The sequence below is a fragment of the Phasianus colchicus genome, chromosome 1, assembly GCF_987193195.1.
Source record: "Phasianus colchicus chromosome 1, bPhaCol1.hap1.1, whole genome shotgun sequence".
Classification (NCBI taxonomy): Eukaryota; Metazoa; Chordata; class Aves; order Galliformes; family Phasianidae; genus Phasianus; species Phasianus colchicus.
The window spans coordinates 142779834-142802929 of NC_143436.1; positions in this window are offsets into that span (position 1 = coordinate 142779834).

Here is a 23096-nt window from a genome sequence, read left to right on the forward strand (position 1 = left end):
TGCTTTATTATTTATAGCAACTGGCTTTGTGAAACAGCTTTGAAGCTTAGGTCTATAATAAAATGTTTGTCATAAACTGGAAATAATTTTTTTGGACCAAATTTAAACAAAAACCTACCACCAGCAAATACTGTTTACAAAACATTACTTTCTCCCATGGAATTATTGTTTCAGTTAGAAGGCATTCATATACTTATGTAAATTACAGAATTTATTTTTGAAAAAAGTAGCAGTTTTCAATACAAATGCTGCATATCCACATTCTCTAGCAGATTTAAGTGTCAACATCTTAGCTTGTGTCAAGAACACATTTTTAAAGTAACATTTTTGTTTGCCCCAGCTCATGTGGAATTATGTCACGGAATGTCTTCAAGGTGCAGAAACTGCATTTGCTTCCAGAGGTATATGTGCTGGGGAACTCAGGTAGTTTACCCTAGATGCATTTGAGCATTTGGACCCACGGGATCAGAGGGGGACTACAGTGAAGTAAAAAAACATTTATATTGCACATGCTATGGTCATCTGGTCCTGTTAGCAGAACACTAACTGTTCTGCTCTGTAAATCCACTTCTAAGGGTCCACATTCATTGTTTCTGTAGACAGTCTGGTTGGTTGTGATAGATAAGAAAGTATGTGCACATTAAACAACTACCAGAAACACTGTGAGAGCATTCCAGTCTGAGGAATGACTGGAAGCATCATCTGGAGAGAGATGGAAACTTTACCACTTAGTGTAAAAATTCAGTGTGAAGAGCTCAAAACACTGGAGAAGAAAAGATTATCGAGTTTGCCATCACATACCTTTTCTCTTAAGTTATTCAAGTTAGTAATGTTAGTCTGGCATATTTTTCAGTAGCAACATAGTTATCATATATCCAAGAATTTGTGAATTGTTTTGCAATACTACATGTTCTTGTTAGCACTTAACACTGTAATTTAGTACAAGCAATTCACATTCTGTATAGTGATTTCTATGCATCATGATTCTCTCATTCAACTGTGCCAAAACATATCTGCAAATTGGAATATCTCTTCCTGACATTCTTATACTTCTTTTCCACATCATCACATTAGTATCTGTAGAAAACGAGGACATAATAAGTAGAAAAAAATGCCAAATATTTTGCACCTAAGTAGATTTCCCCCACATCCTTCTTCACTTCAATCCACAGCATGCTAAGTTAGCCATTACTGAAGTATTAAATATTGAAGCTCTGTTTTTTTACAGTTGCAAAAACAAAATCTCAATAGCAACAGCAAAAACTCAGCAGATTCAGTACTTCTTAATAGTGAAGAGTTTAAGAACATATTCAAAATCTCTGCGACTGCAAAAAGATTAATCTCTCAATAGGTTTTTGTTTGTTTGTTTGTTTGTTTGTTTCTGGATAAAACATGAAAGGTTAGCTGCTACATAATTGTCCTCAACAGAGGGCAGATGATGAAGAATATAAATGATTATAAAATTCACAGGAAATAAGTATTTTTTACTTCAGTAGAATCAGAATATATATATTCATATATGTATACTCACATTCATGTTTTTCAAGGAAACAAGTAAAATCCACTTGCCAGTAAAAGAAAATTTGTATTGTATGTTAACCAGCTTGGTGTAATATTAATATATATACTTTTTTTGACATTGAAATTCAACGGTTTCAGTTGCAAAAAATGTGAAAGAGGAAAAGAGGTTTGCTGTCCTTAAAAGAGGTTTTCATTCAGTAATCACCACTCTACTTCCTAAATCCTAAATTATATTATACATTGCACTGCTTTTGACCTATCCATGAGAATTTGAATTAAGTCTTCAATGTAGAGCCCTAAGTAGTAATAGAAAATGTTATTGCTATTTTAGATGGACTGTGTTATTAATTTTTTTTTTTTTTTTTTTTTGAGGGGGGGGAGGGGTTAGGTGTGAGGGAGGGGTTGGGAGAAGAGTGTGGAATATCCTATTGTAGTTTTAGGAATGCGATATTACTTTCATACAGACTGAGGCAGAATCATCAGGGGAAAATAATCTCTATTACAGCAAAAGTATTTGCCTGAAATACAGAACAGTTTAACTGGTTCAGAGGGAACTTTGCTTTCTGACTTTTGTGCTAACACTCTATAAAGGAGAAAAATGCTGTTTGCAAATACCCCAAAATATAGAATTTAATTTTCTCACATCTAAAAATTCCTAAAAGAAGATCCTTTGAACAGTTGTATATAGAATAGTAGATTATACAGAAAGAAACATTTTCTCTGGAATAAATATACTTGTATATTTTGATGGTACGTTACTTGCAGTATGTAATTTGAAATAGTGTGACGAATTTGTTATTGATCCTATTGTTTTAAGGAGAGCTCTCATTAATTTTGCAAAACTTAACACTTTCATTTACCTTATTTCAAATTGTTTCAATACTGACAATCAAGATTTTCCATTCATAAAATTATAAATTATATGGTATCCTGAGTTAGAAGGGACCCACAAGGCACACTCAGTGCAACTTCTATTCAAATTCAACATACTTTGCAATATATTAGCTTTTTTAGAGGAAGAAGTGAGAAACAGAAGTTTACTTCCTGTGAAAAGAAGATATACAGCATGAACATATTCTTTGTGAAAATTGCCTGCAGGCCACATATATTCTACCAGACACAGTTTAGGACCTTATTGATTCACTTAGCATTTCAAATGTTTCTCAATTTATGCTCTTCAAATAGCATTTTTTGAGGGGCACAGAAGATGGATAAATATGACCTTAAAATTAGAGGGGTAAAATTTGTCCACAACATCCTAACAGTCTTTCAACCAGGATGTCTTGCTTAGGGAAATCTTAAATCCTGGAATTTACCTAATGGCAGAAAAGATTATAAGACCCAGGCCTAAAAGCAAAGGTTAGTCTGGATTGTTTTAATGGATATTAATTACCATATGCTTCAATTAAATTTCTCAAATAAGTGAAAGTGACTAATATTTTCCTTAATCAGAACATTGGCTTGTAATGTTTCTAGTGCTGTCTGTCAGATACATTTAGATTAATGGGTTAAACAGTAAAGGTCAGTAGTAAGCCTGAGGATATACGGAAAATCCTGACAGTAACATTTGCCAGGTGTGAATTCTGAGATCAGCTGGAATCACTTACTTGACCAATAGCCCGTAGATAACAGAAACAGTAAGACTTTCAGCACAAAACCCAGCTTAATTGATAAGAAAATTGACATTCTGACCTTTCTAAACAATGTGCTCAGTGATTTCTGAGTATACTTTGAAAATACATGGGACTGTTCTTATTTATATAAAGACTGTGGTGCACTTGCATGCATGTATGTGAGTGTGCATCTGTCTCTCTCCCCATCTTTCCTCCCCAGCACGAAGTCCCACTGATCTCAGTGAGACTATTGTTCCTCTATCTAATCCATTCAGCAGGAGTAGAAATGATCCATCTTTTGGGAACCTTAGTTAAATGTGGTGGGGGAAAGGAAAACAAAAACAAAACAAAAAAACAGGGGGATGGATTTCACTTCCAGGGTTATACTGAGGAAGATAGAAATTGTTGTTTCGAAAACTGCAAGGGGAAAGTAAAAATAACAGCAACAACAGCAACAAAAACAAGAAACACACGACTTTCACCTTAAATTATTACAGGATTTTTAGGAAAGAAGGTGGGAAGAAGAAATATATATATATATATATGCAGGTTATCTATCTAACAATTTATTTATTTATGAAATAAACAAACAGCAATTTTTCAGACTGTTTTTTGTCTTCTGACTTATTTATCTTTTGTTCGTTTGTAACACAGCTTTCAGGACAGGGTAAGTAGCACCATAGGGAATAAAAACAAGAAAAAGAATACGGTAACAGTACATAGAGTACATCTTGTTACTCCGTACATGTGCAGGTATTGGATTCAGAACCACAGAACTGCTGGTAAAAAAAATATTCAGAAGTAGTCAACTCAAGCTAAAAGAATAAATCACACAAGAGGGAAGCCACTGAAGACATGCTGTGAATTTGGGCCTGGACTTGTCTTCCTGGCCCTTCCCTCCTCACCCCTAGGAAAAATTTTAAGAGAGATTAGAAGTTGACAACATGATGAGAAGACAAAAACACACTCTATTCAATCCAGGTCTAAGTAAACTGTGCGTAGGCTCATTATACTTCTAGCTGTTGCATGGGGTAGCGAGACTGTAACTTTGATATCTGCCTACCCCTTGTCTTGCTTACTGTCAAAAACCAATCACTTTCAGCTACAACATCCAGGAGTTCTCTTATTTCTGGTGATGAAAAACCTCCCTTTCTTCACTGATTACTTAGGCAGGATCAGCCATGCACCTCAGAGTTCACCTGAATATTAACTTGCCTAGATAGCCCTTCTCTTGAGTTGATGATATGTTGTAATTAGATACAGTGTTATTAAAAGAGTGTGCTAATCTTATTTCTACAGTGCTGAAGACATCCATGAGGACTACATATGTAGAAAAAGAAAACAGCTGAGCTGATGAGAACTGCATTCAGCTAGAAGCAAAGAAAGCTGCAGGTAAAAAGCAGTGGGAGTGAGCTGCTGTGGAAACCTGCACCCTCTGTGGCGAACTTCATGCTGGTGAGGAAATGGAGGGCCCACACAATGTGTTAAAGGGAGTACAGGCATATAAATAAAGCTGCATTTGTTGGCTCAAGTGGGATAAAGTAACTCTTTTTTTAATGTGAGGCAAATATTTGTGTATGTGTAGTAAGTGCTGATAAACATAACAGACTGGCAAATAGTTGGCAATTAATTAATTTACTATGTAATCCTGACCACTTTAAATAAAACTCCAGTAGTGAATTTAGCTATGTTAAAGGATTTTAAAGGAAAATGAAATTTCAAGCCCACGAAAAGTCAGTTTTCTCTTAGGTTTCAGAAAGTACTTCCTGTAGTAAACAGTCAAGCCTCGCAAAAACAGATAAAGGGTCTTGCCAGCTCAATTTTATAGCATGCAGAGATAATAAATCAATGAATATTAGATAGTCTGAGATGTTTTCATCACATATTTGTCACTGACAATGCTGATTTGCCAGTACTACTTTTTATTATTTCTGACAATTCTGAACATTAGGGAAATAAGCTTTGAGAATTATCAGAATGCTTTACTTTGACATTTTTATTGAAAATATGAGGTTTTATAGTTCAAAGTTATTTAGTTTGGAAATTAAGCTAATTGTAGCTGTAAACAATTGACACATTGATTCTTACTTTTTAGGCTTTTCATTTTAAACCTTTCTTTTCTCTTAATTTTATAAGGAAATTTGAAGTCTGGTTTGAGAAAGTTTTCAATATTTTATACATAGTCATGAAGTGAAAAATAATCTATCTTGTTCTAGAAACCATCAAAACTTTCACCTCTGTTAATATTTGTATATAATACCTGTTCAGTCAAATGAAAAAATAAATGATTTGGGTAATAAATCTTGTGGTAATAGTTCAGTGTTCTCCTTTTACTTAATTCCTGTAAATTCTGTGGAATAGGCAATGTATTGCTTAAGCAAAGCAACATGATGTCATTCTTTATGATGCCAAATATGCAAGCTTTCAAATATGTTCATGGACTCTCACCCAGCTGAACAATAATAGATTAGCTGTACAAAAACTGTGCAAGTATAATCGGATTTTTTGGTTCAGATCCAAGAGTTTCTTTCAATTTTATTCAGCTGTTATTGAAACAACCTCATATTGATTGGGAAAAAAAAAAAAAAAAAAAAAAAGCCCTAGCCCACAACATTTTATTGCTGTTAAAATCTAAGCTGGGACTTCAAAATGTCTGTAATGCTGTACATGATGCATTTCATGCAGTGCATGAAGAATTTCATGTAATAATCAGTGCTGAAAAGAGTGTGATGAGCTCAGAATATCAAGAAAAGCTGGTAGTAGTTATTACTATCTGAAAAAAAGTACATATTAGCTTTTTTTTTTTCTCTTGTTTGTCAAAGTACTTCTATTTGCTTCCTAAAAAGCAGTTGTTTTCTGTGATTGATAAGTTCCCTAGCTTTTAAACTCATTCACATCCATTAGTTCTGCCTTTATCCTCTTCCTGATGAAAGTCAGGAACTGTCAGATTGAAATGTTCTTGCCAGACACAAATAGTGTCCCCAGGGGTGGAAGAAACTATTCTGAGTCAGAAAGAAATAGATTTTAAAATGCTGCCTGTTGACACTGGTCACTCAGCGTGCTTAACAGAAGATGTCCAAATGTAGGGCAGACAACTAAAAAATACTGGTTTTAATATGTTTTCTTAAAAAAAAAAAAAAAAAAAAAAATTTTTAGGCAAGCCATAATTTCATATTTTAGACAAAATAAACTTAAGATGTTTCAAATAGAATTAGTAGTGCCACAATGAGATATGTATTTTGACCCTTTATAGAACCAGAAATATTTTAGATTATGTCTTGTATCAGGTCTAAGAGCTAATAAGACCAGTAATAATAATCTTTTTTATTTACTGGGCCATTCCCAATGTATAAGTAACTGTCATACAAATGATCTTTAAATGCACTATCCATAGAATCAGGATCAGTTCTGGCTCTACTTAACCTGATGGAAGTTGAGAAGCTATGAAGACTGGGGTATCCAAATGTATCTCTAGAATATAAGAACTAGTAAGCAGAGTATTGGAGGAAAGAAAAACTACAATTGTAATAGAATTACTGATTTTCTTATGTGCAGCTAAAATTTATATGTAATTCTTTTATTGTCCCACCGTATTTTTATATTTCCACGTCTTCCATATAAAATGAACAACTACTCATGTAGAGGAACATACCACTTTAAAAAAAAAAAAAAAGTTGCCAATTCTTATTAGACAAACAGATAATCAGTTGAACCATTAAAGAAGTAATAATTTCATTAAGCCATTTTCTTTTTTTAATTGTTATTGCTAGTGAGAATATTGCATTGGAACAAATTACAATATAATGTGTGAAGGGATTAGAAGATATTATTTTAAATATAATAACAGGATTCTTGTGATGAAGAATTACTTCCTCTTTTCTATTCTCTCATAGCACATGAATATTGGACCTGTCATGATGAAGAATTCCTGAGATGTAAGTAAGTAGTCTGTGAAAAAAAGTGAGCACACTGCAGTATTTCAAGAGTCTATTTATTGTATACCTTCTTCCATCCTGTGTCTGCACAGCTGCCTGTGTTGATCTTGGAAAGGCTAGCTGGTTGTTTCACATATTCCCAAGACTCACCCGCTTTGTCTCAGTGGTGGCTTGAAGAAAACAACTATGGAAGTGCAGGCTACTGTCTGAAAGAGATTTCTAGATACTGTTGGTCCATCAGTGATTTTCAGTGCTAATTGTTGTGCAACTTCCTGGCAGGCCTACATAGTAGCTACCTACATCATGAGAGGTAGCAAACCTAAATGATGCAAAACTGTGAAATATTAGGGGACTATAAAGCTACGGGGCTTGCTTATTTTGTAGGGATTGATGTATCAGGAGCAACCACTTAGATTATTTACAGATATAGTAGATACAAAATATATGCCAAGAAGTTAGCATTAATTCTGTTATCCACATGTTAAAGATTAATTTTTATGTCCCTGTGCTGATCCAGAAAGGGCTAGTCAGACTTCTCCCTTGTGTTTTTGTAAATTGGATTTTAAAACTACAAAACTGTGACTGATTTGTACTTGGCATACACTAATTGCCATAATCTGTATTGTTACATTCTCTACATTGCTATTATCATTACCACCAGAATTATTTTATAAAATGTAGTTGCTGTTTTCTAGCAATTGGATTGGCAAAGTAGGTTCCATATACTCCATGTGATCGTAGTTTCATCATCTTATTCTTCAACATGTGTGTATGTGGTAAGGGAGTGAATTAAGAATGAATTAAGGAAAAGGCTTTGTCTTAATTAAATTAAAAAAAAAAAAAAAAAAGGAAAATATTACATTATTTGACAGTCTTAATTAAATAAAAAAAAAAAAGGAAAATATTACATTATTTGACATAACAAAAAAATTACTTAAAGTCTTACACTCATATATATATATATTTTCTTCTATTTGTTACAGTAAATTGTGTCAATGTAAAAATTTGGACACCTTTCTTAACGCTTTTCGCAGTTCAGGTTTTCTCACTGAAATTTGCTTTTATTGATTTATTGTTATTTCTAAGCTGGCGAAGTGCCAGGAAATAAAATAAAAAAAATGCCTTTTGACATATTTATTGTGTATTAAACATCTTCAGGGTGTTATTTAATAACATTGAGCATTACATTTCTTATAAAACTCTTTTACTAAATTATAGGACTCCATTTGGGTTAAAGTGACTGTATATTAGGATTCACATGTGGCAGTGGGTCACTCCAGTACATATTGAATATAGTTTACTTTACTGATAAAAACAGAACATATAAATGTATATACCCTTGTTTTAAATCTTTCTCCCATTTCTTCTCTCTTATCCAGAATATTATATTATACAGAATATTATATCCCTTATACGTTAATTTCTGTTTGAGATAGACTTGTTTATTGTGAGAATTCTTCCTTATATCTGAATTGATGAGTATGATGAAGAATATGATTGTATAAGACTTACTTTTTGTCTATGGAAACTAAAACTGTTCTGTGCTTTTAGTAGGGGAGTACTTAAAGCTGCCATTTTATATATTATTTCTTCTATTTTTCCGTAGTGTAATAATCTGCACATTTTTGTAATTACTGTCATTAATCTTTTCCTTTTAAACTTAATGTCAGGGAAAAAAAAAAAAAAAAAAAAAAAAAAAAAAAAAAAAAGAAAACCTTACCTGAGATACAGTTATGATCAAGTGGAAAAACAATATATATTTATTACTTATCTTGAATTATCTTTGTAAAATGTAACCAATAATAAAAACAAGAACTTTAAGGGAAAGCTAGGTAGTTTAAAATTGGAAATAGATAATGTTTGCAGAATAAACTTGTGAATTCAAATCCCAACTAACTCAGTATGTAAATTCTTATACAAGATTAAGTGTTTCGGATCCAGAAGCTACAGTTCTCAGTTCTTCACAACACCGTTTTGTGCCTTAACTAAGATGTTCTTGCAGTATGTAGAATATGTTGCAGCTATTTAATTACGAGAGAGACAGAATTGCACTAAAGATAACCAAAGTGACAGATGACCAGAGGAATAGATGAAAAGTTCATAGTATTTATAAGAAAACAGATTGGTACTGATTTTCCAGTTGCAACTTGCCAATGATTGTAGATAGCAATACTCATTACTTTGAAAACCGTTTTCTATAAAGAGCTTAAGAGAAGTGAAGTGAGGCCATCAGATACGGGAGCATTCTTTCTGACAAGGTTTCACAATCATGAAGTGAGGAAGTACTGAGCAATACAAAACCTATTACTGTTCATTAACCTTATAGTGAACAGTCAGGATAATTTACCTTTTCAGAACAGTTAATACTACTAGCCAATTACAACTGCGTGATTTGCAGTCCATTTGAACACCACTGCAGTCTTATCTCTGTCATTCAAAAAGAACAAATAATGTAAAACTATAATTCATTGTTGTGAAAAATGATTCCTTTTGCCAATCAACATGCTCTAAAAGTTTAGTAACTCCTATCATAACAAGTTTATAATACATATGAACTATCTTTCATCCCTACTATCTTCATTCATGAAGGGGGAAGGGGGCAAAATCAGGAACTCTGGGGTTGAGCAGGTTATTTGAGGGCTCATACCGAACCTGATGGGCAATTACAGTGAAGTACAAAGGGATGGACTAGGGCAGGAGTGTGCTGGGGATGCAGCTGTTCTAGGGGAACCTAGATCCTCTATAAAGGCGATGAGACGGAAAGCCCAGCTGCAATGCATGCAGCCTGGGAAATAAGCAGGATGAGTTGGAAACCATGATGCGCTTGGAAAGTTATGAACTTGTTGCTATCATGGAAACATGGTGGGATGACTCCTATAACTGGAATACCACCATTGAAGGGTATTGGCTCTTTAGAAAGGATAGCTGATATAGGAAGGGTGGGAGAGTTGCCCTCTATGTCAGAGTGGATAGACTGTGAGGAGTTCCCTCTGAGAAACAGTCAGGATCAGGTTGAGAACCTGTGGTTTAGAATTAGGGAAGGGTCTAACAAAGGCCAGCTGGTGGTAGGAGTATACTACAGGCCACCTGATCAAGGGGAGACTGTTGACAAGGCTTTCTTGCTTCAGATGTGGGAGGCATCATGCTCACGGGCTCTCATCCTGATGGGGGACTTCAACCATCCAGATATCTCTTGGAAAGATCACACAGCGAGCTGCAAGACGTCCAGGAGGCTCCTGGAATGTGTTGATGATAACTTTCTGGTCCAGGTGTTGGACAGACCGACCAATGCGGAGGAAATAATTAAAGGTGTTAAGGTTGGAGGCAGCCTGGGTTGCAGCGACCATGCCCTTGTCGAGCGCATGATCTCAAGAGATGTGGACCTGGTAAAGAGTGGCATCAGGACCCTAAAATTTGGAAGAGCAAACTTTAAGCTGTTCAGTGGCCAAGAAACTCTGGAATCCTGTCTTTAAAACCAGTGGAGAGCTGGTTACTCTTCAAGGATGCCTTCCTGAAGGCACAAGAACTCTCCGTCCCTCTGAACAAGAAAGTGAGCAGAGGAGTTAGGAAACCAACATGGCTCAGTAAGGACCTGCTGGGCATGCTGAGGGCAAAGAAAGGTGCATACAAGCTCTGGAAACAAGGACGTGTCACCTGGAAAGAATACACGGATGCTGTCTGAACTTGCAGACATGGGATCAGAAAAGCCAAGGCGCAGGAGGAACTGAACTTGGTGAGGGACATGAAAAACAATAGGAAGATATTTTACAGGTACATTGGCCAGAAGAGACAAGCCAGAGCGAGTGTACCTCCTTTGATAAATGTAAGAGGAGAACTAGCTTCAACAGACTAAGAGAAGGCTGAGGTACTGAGTTGTTTGCCTTGGTCTTCACTGGTGGCCAGGACTCCAGCACTTCTCATGTCTCTGAGCCCTGCATCCTTAAACCTCTGGGTGGGGTCGGGGTGGTAAATCCCACCCCGCTATGAGGACAGAGCAAGTCCGAGACCGCCTCATGAGACTGAATGTGTACAAGTCTATGGGGATGGAGGGCATGCATCCCAGGGTTCTGAAGGAGCTGGCTGAGGTGGTTGCCAAGCCACTCTCCTTCATATTTGAAAAGTTGTGACCATCAGGTGAGGTCCCGGATGACTGGAGGAAGGGTCACGTCACTCCCATTTACAAGAAAGGGAACAAGGAGGATCCCGGGAACTACAGGCTGGTGAGTCCTCACCTCTGTGCCTGGAATGATCATGGAACAGATCATCCTGGATGACATGCTTGATCACATGAGGAAAGGCGTGTGATCTGTGACAGCCAGCACGGCTTCACCAGAGAAAGGTCATGCTTGACCAATCTGGTGGCCTTTTATGATGGAGTGATGGCATAGGTGGACAAGGGAAAGGCGACTGACATCATTTACCTGGACTTGAGCAAGGCCTTTGACATGGTCCCCCAACACATCCTTGTCTCCAAATTGGAGGGATGTGGATTTGATGGGAAGAGCACTCAATGGATAAGAAACTGGTTGAAAGGCCACAGGCAGAGGGTGGTCATCAATGGTTCTATGTCCAGGTGGAGGCCAGTAACGAGCGGCGTCCCCCAGGGGTCTGTCTTGGGACCGGTGCTCTTTAACATCTTTAACCATGACATTGATGATGTAATTGAGTGCACCCTCAGCAAGTTTGCTGATTACACCAAGGTGAGTGGTGCGGTCGACATGGTTGAAGGAAGGGATTCCATTCAGAGGGACCTTGAGAGGCTAGAAAAGTGGGCCCGGGTGAACCTGATGAGGTTCAACACAGCAAAGTGCAGAGTTTTGCACTTGGGCCGGAGGAATCCCAGGCATTCATACAGACTGGAAGGAGCAGTCCTTGAGAGCAGTCCTGCAGAGAAGGACCTGTGGATCTTGATAGATGAAAAACTTAATATGAGCCAGCAGTGTGCCCTTGTGGCTCGGAAGGCAAATGGTATCCTGGGCTCCATCAGAAGAGGGGTGGCCAGCAGGTTCAGGGAGGTGGTTGTCCCCCTCTGCTCTTGTGAAGCCATATCTGGAGTACTATGTCCAGGTCAGGAGCCCCCAGTACATGAAAGACAGAGAGCTGTTGGAGAGGGTCCAGAGGAGAGTCATGAAGATCATAGAACAGAATAGAATCATAGAATTACTAAGGTTGGAAAAGACCCACAGGATCATCCAGTCCAACCATTCATCGCTAAACCATGTCCCTCAACACAAAATCCAAGCGTTCCTTGAACACCTCCAGGGTTGGTGACTCCACCATCTCTCTGGGCAGCCCATTCCAGCGCTTGACCACCCTTTCAGAGAAGTAGTGATCAGGAAAGAGATGATCAGGGGACTGGAGCACCTCCTCTATGAAGACAGGCTGAGGGAGCTAGGCTTGTTCAGCCTGGAGAAGGCTGTGGAGTGACCTCATTGCAGCCTTTCAGTACGTAAAGGGAGCCTACAAACAGGAGTGGAGTCAGCTCTTTCAAAGGGTAGATAACTGCAGGACGAGGGGAAATGGTTTTAAGTTGAGGGAGGGAAGATTTAGGTTGGATGTCAGGGGGAAATTCTTTACAGAGAGAGTGGTGAGGTACTGGAACAGGCTGCCCAGAGAGGTTGTGGATGCCCCGTCCCTGGAGGTGTTCAGGGCCAGACTGGATGGGGCCCTGGGCAGCCTGGTCTAGCATTAAGTGGGAAGGTGGTGGCCCTGCATGTGGCAGCGGGGTTGTAGATTCATGATCCTTGAGGTCCCTTCCAACTCTGGCCATTCTGTGATTCTGTAAAATAACTTCTTATTAGTGAGATGTAAATCAAGAACAGCTGTGATTATGTCTACCACTCCTACTGGACAACTTCATTATAATTTTTAATTCTTTATGTTATATGTAGATAATTTAATACATATATATATTTATATATATACACACACATAAAAGAATCTAATTGTTAGAAAACTACTTAAGAAGTAATATTTGGCACATTTAGGAATAACTTTCTGTCTTGCTAAACCTCATTGAGTATTTTGAGTTGGAAGGGACTCATAAAGGTCATCTAGTCCAACTCTCCAGCATTGAACTGGGACAAGAAATAGCGTTTCTAACAATGTACACAGCCACTATCCTCCATGTTTTACAAAGTGTGCTTATTGTCCTGCATTTTAATCTAAAAGGTCAGGACACTGAACCATTAAATATTTAATTTATTCCTGCAGGAACATTACACATATTTCAGTGTTTTCTAAAGTGATTTAACATTGGCAAAAGAACATTGAGACAATACAAACTGTGTAGAAGAGATAAGCCTTAGGCAATAGACAACAACAAAACACAACAGATATTAAAAACTGATTTTATATACATAATGCTGAAAAAATGCCTACCTTCATTACAGGAGTATTAGCTAGAGGGTTGTTCATGTAAATTGCTGCACATTGACTTCCAAATTCTATTAAACTTCTTGATAAAAACTCTTAGAAATGAACTCATTGATGTTAGCCAACATTCATACATGTATATTTAGTCTAGGAATATACTCATTGCCCACATGTGTTGCTGTAGACCTCTGTTTCTGAAAGCTCTAAAATTTAAATAAACTCTTGCAAGTGATTTAATTTTTTTTTTTTTTTGCTACAATTTTTATTTTTATTTTTTAAATGTTAATTATGAACTACTTGTGCTTATAAATTATATGTAAAAAAATTGTCTCTCAGTCCTTCCTTTTGCAGGATTCTGCTGGCTTGAAGGCTTACAAAGAGATAGCTATCATTTTTCATATTAGTGGACACCTTCCAAAAGAATATAATTTTACGATTAGAAATACATACAGTAAATTACTGTTCACAGTATTTGCTGATTTGAGAAATAAGCAAGGTGGAATTTTACGAATTATAAGTTCAGACATTTGGCAGAGTATAGTACTGACCTGCAGAGACTAGCTGTAGGGGAGATAAGAATTTAGAGGGAAATTCTGCCAACCTACTTGTATTGACTAGTTTCTTCTCTGAAATTATCCTAGTGAGATCAGTGGGATTATTGGAGAAGTAATATGCTAGTAATTGTAAGAAAGCCTGGTAGAATCTGGTCTTTAATGTGTATCATTAGCCAAAAACTTCTAAAATTTTATTTGTTTATTTCTGTAAGTAGACATTAAATGGCTTTACTGTAGCTTCAAGGTTCGAATTTCAAAGTTTAGCAATTTATTTCAAAGAGAATACTTTATAGATTTAATGCCTGCTTCTGTTCTTGAAGGTCATTCCTGTACCATTCTGAATTTAGATAGATGATAAGTTTTTTAAAACTAGCACAACAATATCTGCAAAAGCTGAACTCTTTTGTGTTTTATTTTTTTTTTATTATTATTATTATTTTCATACATGTATTAGTTTTACTGCTCAGTGTAGTCTCCTCTTAGAAGGAGAAGGAGATACAACTTTTTGCTCTTTTTGGGAAACAAGAAAAAATAACACACATCTATACTCTTCCACACCCTCAAACCACTGATTGCAATACAAATTTTGGCACTGATTCAAATTACAGTAAGAGTAGGGAATTGATCCTGACATGCTGAGTGTTCTTACAGATGATGTAGCTCTTTAAAAGTGCTTGGCATATGCCTAGATCATTCTCTAAGTATACAACACTTGCAAAAGGTGAGTCACTTTGTATTTTTTCTCCTTCAAGAAATAATGGTGATATTTTGCAACTATTTGAAAGAGATACAGGGTGGGAATAATTGTAAAGCGATTTGGTAAAGGATAAATCCTTTTTGAAGCTTATATCTTTTTTCCCCCTTTCTACATTATTTGCTTCTGCCATACACTTATCTTTGTTGCAACTTTTTTTTTTTTTTTTTTTCCTTCTTATATGTGCCTGAACATGATTGGTTGGTTCCAAATTCTCATGCTATTGTTCAAGATGTTTCTATGGTGAGTGATTTAATTTCACTAGATTTGTGGCTTTCTCCTGCTGTGCCTGTATAATGCCATTGATGCAGATTGTAGAAAGGGAGAGTCTCAAGCTAGGTGGAGTTAATTAAGATGAGGAAGGTACCCCCAGTACTTTTTGCATGCAAAAAAGTATAAAGCAAAGCTGGTAGCTGATGAAATAACAAATATAAATATACTTTTGATGATAGATTATGTCATTTAAAAATAGTGATAGCAACTGAAAACTAAGGCAATGCCCTGCCTGCTTAAACTGCTTTTCTCACTGATGAAGAAGTAATTTATTTTCTGTGAATAATTTAACAGTTACAGAGTTTGAGAAAACATTCACTTCAGTGTTGTAATGAGAGAATTCAATACACATCCAAGAAAGACACAGGAGTCCCCTCTCCCCCTCCCTACAATGGTCCATGTTATGCTTACACTTGCTTGATACACTGAATTTGGAAATTCCTCTAAAAGTCTTCATATACTAATAAAGATACTGAAACCATTTTGGGGGAAAATAAAACAAAAACAGATTAACTCCTATGTTATTTTATTATTTGTTCTGCTTGGAAAGACCTGAAGTCTGAAGTCCTGAAGACTACCAAAAATATTTACTGTGAAGAACTGTCATGAGAGTACATAGAGGGAAAGATAAAGAAATCAAAATACTTTAAATATAATAGATGGCAGATTTTTTTTTCACTATTTCTTAAATGAATATTAAATTAGTTTAACTGAGTACAAAATACGCAAAATTGTGTTGCAGATGAGAACAAAAAGAATCTAATTCTAATCCATGGTAAAGAATTGAACTAAATGGGACTAGAAAACACTGCAGATATGGATATTGATGCACCCATCAATAGCTGGGATAGTGATAGCTGGGAAACAGCTAACAGTCAAAGTATGCTTTAATTCTTAATGAACTAATTTTCCTGTGGAATATATTTTGCTACAGAAATATGTTTGGTATGAAAATGAAATGGAAACATAAGCAACCTATCTGAGGTATTTTATTTAATCTCTGCATTTATTTTAAATCTCTCAGAAAAGAATCTCAGTACTAGCATAGTTTTATAGAACAAAGTAGTCAGGGCTGGTATTATGCATTTCTGTCTGTTTATACCTTCTGAACATGTTGGTTTTAATTCTCATCATGCTCTCCAAGGAAATACTGTTGGGTCATAGGATCACAGAATGGTTTGGGTTGGAAGGGACCTCAAAAACCATCTAGTTCCAAACTCCCTGATGGGCAGGACTGCCAACCACTAGATCAGACTGCCCAGGAACCCATCAAGCCTGACCTTGAAATCTTCCAGGGAGGGGGCATCCACAAATACACTGGGCAGCCTGTGCATATGCCTCATCACACTCTGAGTGAAGAATTTCCTCCTAACATCTAGCCTAAACCTTCCCTCTTTTAGTTTAAATCCATTCTCTCACTACCTACCTTCATAAAAAATAAAAATAAAATAAAAATCAGTCACTCAGAGGTAACTGCATACAAGCAAATGAGGAGAGATAGGTCTTCACATTTCAGGTGCTACAGTCCAGAAGTTATTCTGGCGTTTGCTGAAAATAAATTTCCCATCTGGAAAGCAGATAAAGGCAGTTGCCAGGATTCTAACTCTGTTGTCTCATCTGTTTTCATTCCTAAAAGGCTACATCTATCATGTTGGATCAGTGTAAGCAACAGATATGGTGTTATGTCCTAGACTTTTCTAGATGCTGAAGAGTAGCTCCATCTGGTCATGGAGTGGATTTAATACCACCCAGGTAGAGAGAGTAAAAGAGACAGTTTTGGATGCTGAACTTTTGATGATCACTGAATAAGATGATTGCAGCTAAATGTTTCTCGTATGTCTGAATTCTACTAAAGAGATAGATGAGAGAGGGAGAATAAATTTGGTTAGACAGAGGTCATTAAAGTAATGTGGCAACAATATATAGCAAGGTATTAAATATATAAATGTGATTACAGATTCTGTTGTATGTGTGGGCTTTCAACTTTTCGGGAGCTCTTATAGTAAATATGGGCAAGGGAATCCTGAAGATACATTATTTTTTTTTTTTTTTGTAATACTTTCACAATTTTTTATTTTATTTTTTTTATTCCCTCTGTACAATCTACTGATAATGAATATGATGAATATGTCAAAGTTAATGGAAGAAAAATGATTTGGTTCATGAACTATTTATATTCTATCTGGAAATAAGGCCAGATTTTACTTCCTGTGTAGTGAGACAGATGTAAAGGAGCACCACAAAAAAAAAACAACAAGCCAAACAAAACAAAACAAAAAACCAAAAAAAACCAAACCAAACCAACCAACCAAACAAACAAAAAAACAAAGAAAAACAAAATGAAAAATTCCAACACAGCTATCGAGGTGAAAAGGAAACAAAAAAAGATGCTTTATTTGAACTTCTAACAGCAATTTTCTCAAAGAGAAATTACTACATTCGTTCTAAAGGATAACATTTAGCATTCCTTATTAAGTCTAGTTTGACTAAAAAGAGTTGAATTTAATCATTTCAATCAAGAGCTTTACCCCCTAACGGTACTTTCAAATTTGCAGTTACATTTTAGGCTAGAAATGAATAAAAGTATACCAATTAATAATTCTTGTTTATTAGAATTCTCAATTTTCATCTAAATCTCTTAGAAGAGCAGGATTGTCTAAGCAGACACAAAGTGCATTAATTTATTTCTCTATGGTTTAAATCTTTACACCTTCACTCCTAACTCAGAACTTACTGTAAGCAAGGAAGACTTTTTGTGGAGTAATAAAGGATTGCAATTCAGAGACTAATATTTTGTAGGAATTACTGTAGCTTTTGGACATTTTCAGAATCTCAAATAACTTCAACAAGTGACAGGTGTAAGCTGACTGTAACAAACTGCCATCCACTCAACTGCTGTCACTTGGAAAAAAATCTTTTTTGTATACACCTAACACAACTTGTACTTGGTGGTTCAGAGCTTTGTTCAACACTGGGAGAAGTTCTTCCTTCTGCACTTTCAAGAAAACAGTTTTTGAAAAGATGCACTGTCCTATCGATCACACTGTCTTTGCTTCTGTCTGTTAAAGAAGCCAAATTATACAGCCAAAGGTTATTCTGCCACAGGAAGAAAACTTAGTCAATGGCCTCATTTATAACCTATGGGGATAATATTTCACTCATGATATTTCACTATAATTCTAAATGGTGACTTTTAATAATTGTATTATGATTACAGATGAATAGCAATAAGAGATATTGAAAATATTATTTAGAATAAAGTAAGAATATTTATATATATTTTATAAAACAAAATCAAATTACACTGAAAAATGATTTCATTTTTTAGGAACTAAGCTGCCAACCTTAAAAAGATTTAATCTTTTCTTCTTTATATATTAATTATTTATCTCTTTCCCACCTGTAGAATAAAATCTATATTACACTAAGGTATTTTTGGTACTTTTTTCAGATACAACATTTTTTTTTTTTCTTTTCTGTTTTTTCATCTACTATGCTGATTTAGGAAAATAACAGGTTGGGATAGTCTGATGGAATTAGAATAAAACTGTTTTTTACTTATTGTATTGTGTTCAGCAGCTTAAAAATCAACAAAGGCAGAAAAAATAATTAGATAATATTAGAAAAGGCGATAAGTATATTATTAAATGTATTATTAAATATATTAAATATATTAGTATTATATATTAGTAAATACCATAGAAAACTCGGAGTTGGAAGGGACTCCTAAAGGTCATCTAGTCCATCTCCCCTGCAATGAGCAGGGACATACACGGCTAAATGAGGTTGCCCAGGGCCTGATCCAGCCTGACCCTGAAAGTCTCCAGGAATGGGACATCCACCACATCTCTGGGTGATCTGTTCCAATGCCTCACCACCTTCACTGTAAAAGACTTTTCCTTACAACCAACCTAAACGTACCCTAGTTTGAAACCATTTCCCCTTGATCTGTCACAACATATCTTGCTAAAGAGTCTGTCCCCTTCTTCCTTGGAGCCCCATTTTAGATACTGAATGGCCAGTAACAGGTCACCTGGAACCTTCTCTTCTCCAGCTCTCAGCCTGTGCTTGTAGGGGAGGTATTCCATTCCTTGAATCATTTTTGTGGCCCTCTTCTGGATGCAGTACAAGAAAATGGCTACTAATTTAGACATAAAATTTTATTAATAACAATTCTAAATGGGAATAAAAAGTGACAAACTCTCAGCACTTTCCTGAAAACCTTTATTGGAAAGGAAATTATCACTACCAATCTTTCATCCAGAATATTTAAGCAAGAATTTGAAAGCTACTAAAAAGAAATGCAGGAATAAAAAAGAAAAAAAAATCATTTTGAACATAACATACCATGAAATGCTGCAAAGTTATATAGTAGTAGTATAGGTTGCAATAGAAAAGTTAGAAAGGGAAGAAAAATTTCATCTCCTGAAGTTCTTTGAAAAACTGTCAGTGCTTAATATTAAGCCAAGATTTCCATTTCTGAGCTTAAGGGACTGTTAAATAACAAATAATTATTTCAGATAGATGTCAATGTAAATTATGGCATTTAAAAAAAACTCTGGAAATATTCTGTTAAAAATGTTTTTGTGCCTTTTAGAATGCAGTGGCTGTGCAGATATACAAATTGCCGCTAGAGAAAGATCAAACAGTAAGAGAATCACAGAATCACAAAATTGCAGGAGTTGGAAGGGACCTTGAGAAATCATTGAGTCTAATCATCCTGCTAAAGCAGGTACCCTACAATAGGTCACATTGGTGGCATCCAGACGGTTCTCTAATATCTCTGTAGAAGGAGACTTTACAAGCTCTCTGGTTAACCTGTTCCGGTGTTCTATCACGTCAACCTTACCATAAAGTGGTTCTTCTGCATGTTCGTACAGAACTTCCTGTGTTCAAATTTTAGGCCTTTTCCTATTGCTTTGCATCACTGAGAAGATCCTGGCCTCACCCATTTGCACAAAAAATAATAATAAATAATAATAATAATAATAATAAATTAAATTCAAAACTGAGTCTGCATAGTTTAATCTAGAAAACAAAGTAAGTAGTGAGAAGCAGATATCAGATTTTAAAAAACTTCTATTTTTTCTAGTAATATATTTTAGTCATACATTAAAAAGTTGAGAATCTTGTAATTTACAGTCAGGTAGTCTATATATATATATATATATATTTTCCCACTCATAAAAATAATAATCCCATGCCTTCGTCTGGAAAAGAAAAGGGAGAAGACTGCTGACAAGTTGCATAACATGAGTAGTTAACTTCTAGAAGGAAATAACAAATGAATTATGGAATAAAATTAAGTATTTTAATTACAATATGACAACAAGTTGTTTTTTGGTTTTTTTTTCAGAAAGAAATATTGGATCACAATTGATGTGATATGCTAAACTTGAAAAAATAGTAATATATTAGGAACAAACACCACTGTAAATACGATACTGACTTTAAATATAAGTAGATGGAAGTAGTGAATAACGTGGAGTAATCACCTATTCCAAACATACTTAACAGAACTAGCTTCCCAACTACATCCAGTGTGAATAAAGTATATCTTTTTAAAGCTTTCTTGAAACTTAAGCAAAAGCAGCTTAAAGGTTCCCAGTGTTTAAATTAACTCTTTGTGAAAAGGAATATGTTTCCTTTGAGCATGTACAACACCAGGTAAATGGCACTCTAGTCCCTCATGAGGGCTTATCCACACTGCCAGAACACAATGTGTGAGAGGAAATTAAAAAAAAATCCCCAAACCGCAGAATAAAACTGCTTTACTCTGTATTGTCTGTGTTCACAGCTGCAAATCTCACAGAATTGGAGGGATTGGAAAGAACCTCAAGAGGTCCACTACTTGTCTGAAACAGTGGTCAGGCACTGGAATGGGCTGCCCAGGGAGGTGGTGGAGTCCCCGACCCTGGAGGTGTTCAAGGAACGTTTGGATGTTGTGTTGAGGGATATGGTTTAGTGAGAACTATTGGTGCTAGTTGGATGGTTGGACTGGGATGATCTTGTAGGTCTTCTCCAACCTTAGTATTTCTGTGATTCTGTGAAGAGGTCATCGAGTCCAACACTTCTACTAAAGCTGGTACACTACAGTAGCTTGCACAGATAGGCATCCAGACAGATCTTGAATATATTCACAGTAGAGACTCCACAACCTCTCCAGGCAATCTGTTCCAGTGCATCACACTTACAGTAACGTTCATACACGTGTTTGTATGGAACTTTGTGTGTTCAAATTTTAGGTCATTACTCCTTGTCCTATTGTCCACCGCTGAGAAGAGCCTGGCCTCATCCGTTTGCTTCTCACCTCCTTTTAGATATTTATAAATGTTAATCAGACCCTCTCTCTGTCTTCTTTTCCCCAGGCTGAGCATACCCAAGTTACTCAGCCTTTCCTCCTGCAAGGAATGCTCCAGTTCCTTTATCATCATTGTGACCCTCCTTTGGACTCCTTCTAGGAGATTCCTGTCTTTTTGAACTGAGAAGCCCAGAACTGGACACAGTATTCTAAATAGGACCTTTCCAGGGCAGAGTAGAGGGGGAGAATAATCTCCCTCAAATTGCCGTACACACTCTTTGTAATGCACCCCAGGATATTATTGGCCTTCTTGGCCACTAGGGCACACTGCTGGCTTGTGGCCAACCTGTTGTCCACCAGAACAGCCAAGTCCTCCTCCACAGAGCTTTTCTCCAGCAGGTCGTTCCCTAACCTGTGCTGATGCATACAGTCATTACTCCCCACATGCAAGACTTTACGCTTACTCTTTTTAAACCTCATCAGGTTCCTTCATGCCCAACTTTCCAGTGTACCCAGGACTTGCTGAATGATAGCACAGCCTCCTGGTATGACAGCCAGTGCTTGTGAGTAGGAACTGCTCTCCAGATCCTGTAGTTTATAGCAGTGTCAAGTGAGCAGTAACAGAAATCTATTCTCCTCATCAAGTGTGTGTTATTGCCTACATACTTTTCCGTATTGCACAGATAACAGAGGATGATAGTCTGTATTCATGCAACAAATACAATTTCAACAATTGCAACTATTTGAGCTTCATGCTTTCAGTCCCTTGTTGATTTGCAATTATCAATCCCCCTAAGTACAGAATAAGTCCTCTGAGAAACTGTAAGTAAATTTATTATTATGTGTTAAAATAGATTTTTTAAAGAAATTTAGCACCTATTATTAGATACTGACATTTCTATCCTAAGTGGCATTATCAACACACCAGTGCTACAGTCTTCTATTTACTTTAAACTGCTTTAAACTGACTCAATTATTATGAAAGATAAAACTTCTGATTTTTTTTTTTTTTTTTATGTACTCATGGAATTTTCTCATTTTGCAAAGACTGGAGGATCTCCCTAGATACATTTCTTTCTAATCTCACTTAATTTTTCTTTATCTTTAAAAAACATAAGATTTCTACCACTTCTATTTACAATAGTGATAATGGATTGTTATTGTTCCTAATTTTCTCAGTAAGAGGCAGTATAGCTAACCCCAGAACAGGATCTGGAATCTGGATCTCCAGAATCTGGAGTTTCAATGTTAGGTGCCTAAGTTACAAAGCTAGAAGATTTTTTTTTTTTTTTTTTTCACTAGATATCATTATTTTCACTTTATTTTCAGAGAGGTTCTGAAACATATTTTCTTAAAGAGAGTTTTCTTTATGAGAATTTACCCACATTTAGTTTATCCCTGCAATTTGGCTCCATCAGTGATTCACAGATTTGTTATCTTGCTTTAAACTATCTTCTACAAAGAGGCTGCTTACACCTGTTATTTAGATGAGGAATCTGAAAGGACTACCTTTCTAAGGTTGTGCTCACAATGAGGTACTGTAAACATCCACTTTTCTTATTAGAACAGTAAAAAAAAAAAAAAAAAAAAAAAAAAAAAGAAAATTAAAAAAAAAAAGAAGACACATTCAAAGTTATTTCTTTTTAGAATGTTCAGAATGCTTTGTGGGACCTCACTGTGGCCTTTCAGTACTTTAAGAAGTACTTACGAAAATGCTTATCATAAAGATAGAGGCAGATTTTTTGCATGATCTGATAGTGATAACAGGAT